This window comes from Eptesicus fuscus, chromosome 1 (assembly GCF_027574615.1).
Source record: "Eptesicus fuscus isolate TK198812 chromosome 1, DD_ASM_mEF_20220401, whole genome shotgun sequence".
Lineage (NCBI taxonomy): Eukaryota > Metazoa > Chordata > Mammalia > Chiroptera > Vespertilionidae > Eptesicus > Eptesicus fuscus.
In genome coordinates, this window is record NC_072473.1 from 6,177,557 (window position 1) to 6,183,096 (window position 5,540).

A 5,540-nucleotide genomic window follows, 5' to 3' on the forward strand; every position below is an offset into this window, starting at 1 on the left:
GGTCAGTCTCTAGTTTTCTGTGAAGAATTTGAATGAATCTCCAGGTTTGGGGGCAATTCCGAGCAGCGGGAGGAAGAGGTGTCCAGGAATTAGATTTCTGCTAATCTGGGGAGGAGGGATTTGATTAGTATTCAGACCTTATTTTTACCACAACCTGGTAAAGCTTGTCACTCTTCGGATATGTTTCTTACTTTAGATACATTTCTAATTTCATTTTTGGGAATTTATCCTTTGACAGTAGTTCAAAACTACAAAAGGACATAATAGCTATATATGTGTAGATGTTCATTTATTACAGTACTAGAGGCCCAGTGCATGATTGAATCATGCACGTGTAGGGTCCCCTACACGCTTTTGCTTTCAATCACGGGGGAGCTGGGTGCCTGTCCGTTGGTGCACCAGGCCTTTCAGAAGCCTCCAGCTTGGTGGAGGCTTCTGAAAGGCCTGGTGCCAGAGCAGACAGGCACCCAGTTCCCCTGCTTTTGATGGTCCGTGGCGGGACGTGAGCTCGCTGCCCCAGAGGCCCCTTCTGTTCCGCAGCACAGCCATGGCGCAGACGCTGAGCTTGAGCCGCCGCTGGCGACGTGAGCTCAGCGTCCTGCCGGCCCAATCGGCCACCCCGGCCACCCTGAGTCCCGCCCCCTGCGCCTCCCTCTGGCCCAATTGTGGGCGTAGTGGAGTGATGGTAATTTACATATTACCATTTTATTAGGTAGGATTGTTTATGGATAATTAGTGAAAATGGAAGCAATTTAGGAACATGGCAGTCATAAAAATTAAAATTATGATTATTAGAGGTACATGAAAAGTAAATCTGATGAGTGGTAAGTCAAATAAAAGCAAAATGAATTATGTTTTATGTTAATAACTATGTAAAAATTGAAAGCATATGTGGCTGGGAAAGAAAGGCAAGAAAGAAGGAATGGTGATAACCCCTAACATGTCAGAGAGTTAGCAGTCTCTTTCTGTATCTCTTTCTCTCTTTCTGTATCTCTCCTTCCTAAATCACATTATTGCTGTTATAATGATACTTGCAAAACACGACACTTCTAAAGAGATTTTCATACTTGGTTTTAAAAACAATAGTGCCTAAAGTATCCAGCATGTTAGGGAAGAAGAGGCATATTTAAATGACTTACTGAATTCTGTCATTTAAATAAGAATATGCTTTTTTTGTTAACATTTTTAACTGATTAAAATATTAAAAATTAAGAGATCATTTTTTTCCCTGATATTTACTCATTTAAACACAAAACAACAGCAGCAAAAACCATTTTGGCTAGAACTCTTTCTTAAACATCCTACATACTTTCCTGTTTCCTCCAACAGTTTCCTGGGCATATCTTACTCTTTCCTATCTCAGGCTTGCCATGATGACTGTCAATTTCTCTTCCACACAGCATACAATGATGTCCTAATGTGCAGTTCAACTAGAGCAGGGGTGGGGACCCATTTTTTCTGCCAAGGGCTATTTGGATATTTATAACATCATTTGTGGGCCATACCAAATTATCAACTCAAAAATTAGTTGGTTAAACATTTCATTAACTCACCCCTAATGCCTTGAGGGCCAGACTAAATGATTTTGTGGGCTTTATACAGCCTGCGGCTGGACGTTCCCCACCCCTGAACTATAGGATTATTTGCCTCTACAAGGCATGATCAAATCTCCTCTGAGTTTTGATTCCTTGAATCTTGTTTTTACAGGTTTTCTTTTTTTATTGTTTCATCTTTTTCACTCTTGTAGTCTCTCAGGTGTTATTTTTGTGGTTGCCAGTGTCCCAGACCTTTGGCAGCCTTATTTTTTTTTCTAACCTCCTAACAAATTTGCTGCTTCTAATATGCCTTGCTAGAAAATCACACAATTGAGTTTACTAGAATTATGTTGTGCAGAGGGCTCCAAAGGGCTTTCCGCTTTCTGTAAGTGTTTGGACAGTGGGGAAATGACCATATCTATTTTGGTTGCTCAGAGGTGTTTTGACTTATTTCTTAGCTCCTGACTGTTTCCTGGATATGTTGAGGTCTCAGGGAAATGACCTATGCACAAGCTACATCTGCTGCAGGGAAAATAAAATACTGGCTCTCAGAAGCAAAGCATAGTAGTAGTAAATCCAGTCGACCTCAACAAATCAATGGAAACTGAAAGCAGAGCCAAACAATCAATAGTTATCAAAAACCTCATGCTTGCATCTGCTCCATTCTTTCTCCTTGTCACTTCATCCTTTCCATTCATCCTGGTCCAAATTTCTCCCTAGTTTAGAAAGGAGTAACTGGACACGGATAAGCAGAAATTATACAAAATAAATTAGGGACTAATAATTTATGTGATGCAAGGTTCATTTCCCTGAGCCAACCAATAAATAGCACATCTTTTAAACATACAGGACATATTTTAAACATATAATCAGGTTGCTTGATGCAATGGAGACTCAAAAGAAGCAGGCATTTGTGTTCCCTACCCTCATTTTTTTCTGAATCCTTACCGAAGGATATTTTTCCATTGATTTTTAGAAAGAGTGGAAGGGAGGGAGGGGAGAAGAGAGAGAGAGAGAGAAACACCCATGTAGGAGAGACACATCGACTAGTTGCCTCCTGCATGCACCCCGACTGGGGCAGGGAACAAACCTGCAATCCAGGTACATGCCCTTGACTGGGAACTGAACCTGTGACCCTTTAGTGAGTGGGCTGATGCTCTACCATTGAGTCACACAGGCCAGGGCCCTACCCTTATTTTTTAATAAAAGAATTAACTGCAAGAGTAAAGTGGACCATTTGTGCAATTAAAATAGAATTAAATGTAATTACATTAAATAACACATGACTCTCTGGGGATCTAGACGTTAAGTAAATTCAGATATTGCTGCTACCCAGGGTCAGTGCTATTTTCTTTTAGTTCTGGTGCCTAAAGTAAGATTCAAATTCAATGTTATCCACTATAGATGTACGGGCACTTTTTGAAGAGCATTTCTACCATAATTTATTGAACTCCACCCCACCCTTGAAGGTATTTATACACTTCCAGGGCTTAGGAAAAGTTTTTATACCTTCCAGAATTCTTACTCCAAAAAATAACCAACAAAATGGGTAATAACTATAAAAGAAAGTAAGCAAACCTACCCCTTAATCTTCAGAGCAGTGATTGAAAGACAGCTTGTAATGGGACATAATTTTTGGTTTCTTTTGTTTAATTCTGAAGAAACCTTACAGATTCCATGGATCAATGTGTGAGAAATGACCTACATTTAGATTCATGTATGAGAAATAACCATCTTCTAAGAATCAAGCAAACTACGAGACAATGTTTTTAACAAGAAAAGTGTTTATTTAATTTTGGTCAGTACAGGGAAGAAATACTGGAGTCACAGAACAATGCGCATTAACAGGACACAACAGTTCATAAAAACTGAATAACTAGGCACACAAATTTCTCAAACATTCAGTCACCTAAATATAAAATGCACAGATGCATGGGGGAAAAACTGTACGTAACACTGAAACTACTATAGGACTCCATCAATAAGTCTAACTTTTAGTGAAAACTACTGCACTGAGAAACTTGGCAATCATAAAACCACATCTACTCTAACAAGTCTGAATGGTGCATAAACATAGTAAAAGCATGAGTAGGAATGCCCTGCACACCACAGATTCTAGATAGACACAGATTTATACAGATACCATTGCGTTCTACTTTAAGGAAAGATTTCCATTTACCGCATCACATTAAATCCTTTAAAAATAACCTGACCCTAAATGACATTTTAGCAACAAAGCAATTAACTGTTAGAATTTCCGAAGTAAAGAAGAAGAAGAAGAAAAAGGGAACACACACACACACACAAAAGGCAAATCGTGACAAAAGTATGCATTAATTTTCTGGATAGCATCCTCTCTCAAATTAAATGACCCTGTATAAAAAGTTGCTGGAAAAACTATAAAACTGAACACTGTACATTTACCCTTGAGTCCAAGCCATTCTGAACGTGGCAGGAACCAACAGTTCAGTTACCTTTCCTACTCACTGTTTTCTCCTCTTGAGGGTCATGATTGGAGTCTATGCCATTTCACTGGTGTGTGAGAGAGTTTTCGCTGCCCGTGGGAGAGACTCCACTTTCATATCCCTCTGAGCTGTTGGAGGCCTTATTACCAGTCCCTGGAGAAGAAGGAAAGCCATCTTTGGTTGTGTCCTCCTCCCTGTGACATCCAGACCCAGCCGTCCTCAGCAGGGAGGAACTGCCATTGCTTGGCCCGTTGGCCAGCTGCCCGCAGTCTTTACCTGGGGCCTCTGCCTGTTCTACAGGCTCAGGTGTAGCCCTGCTGGTGCTTGGGGCTGGGGCTTGAGACTGCTGCTGTTGGTACTGAGCCAACTGCTGGTGTGTCTCCTTCAGCTGCTGCTGAAGAACCAGAATGGTACTCTGCATATCCTCGACTTCTTCCTCAAGTTGAATGATGAAGTCATTCAGTTCACTCCAGCTGCTTTTAAGCTCCTCACTATATTTCTTCTGTAGAGCCAACTCTGCTTCAAGTTGCGCGATAAGTTCCCGGTTCACCAGCCTTCCCAGCTTATGATTCTCCTGGATAAGCATGCGACATTTCGCCATTAAGTCTTTGCCTGTTTGGCTGGCAGGCGTGAACTTCCAGGCACTCAGTTCATCCTGGGTTTCTGCCAGTTTGGTTTTAGTCTCTTCCAGTTCACCTCTCATTTTTAGGAAAAAGAAGTTGATCGCGGGGTCTGCCACCGTTGAGATCAGCTGGGCAGCACTGGGCTGCTGGAGGTGCTGGATCTGCGCAGCAAACTCTTGTATCTCTTGTTCCTTGGTTGCGAGTCGCATGACAAGGATGTCTTTTCGGTTTGCAGACGTTTGCTGCTGTCGCTTTAGTTTCTCTTCTGACTCCCTTAAGCCAGTTATATTGGAGTTCAGATCCGTGTACTTGTCCTCCAAAGCCTGCACATAGGCTTCATACTGTTTCCATTTTAAAATTAACTCATCTCGTGCCAGGACGTTAAAGTCTGTCTCACTCAGTCGAACCTTTTTGGGAAGAGGTTCCTCGCTGGTCATCTTGAGTCCGCTCCAGACGGAGGTCCCACAAATGCAGCACCGTGACGCAGGCCGACGCCCCGCTGCCGGATCACCACCCACGTGGCCCGATCGTTCGAGCAACCGCCGGTCTGGTCTGATGCTCCCCTTTATTTATGGGTCTCGAAGCCGCAAAATGGCGTCTAGGGAGGAAGTAAGGCACCATCGTCCCACCCCCTTCTGGTTCTTCCTCCTCCCCCCCCCCTCGCCCCCCCCCCCCCCCCCCCCCCCCCCCGGCCCCGGCCCCTATCATGTCTCCTGGAAACATTGTCGTTCAGTATGATTAGAAGTAGCCGTTGGCATTGGAAAAATGATCAGAGAGCCCACACTGTTTGATTCCTTACATGCAGGCGTGTGTAGACTGTTCAGGGAAGGAAAGGGAGTATATTTGGCGTGCACTGCAGTGTTGTGTCCATATTACGCGAGTTTCGCTGGTCATTTTGAAAGAAAGCTAGCTGAGAA

At 43.0% G+C, this 5,540-nt stretch overlaps 1 pseudogene; it reads right to left on the reverse strand.

The window, feature by feature from the left end:
- Positions 1 to 3,932: 3,932 nt before the first annotated feature.
- On the reverse strand, positions 3,933 to 5,060 carry LOC103298176 (pre-mRNA-splicing regulator WTAP-like; annotated as a pseudogene).
- Positions 5,061 to 5,540: the final 480 nt, after the last annotated feature.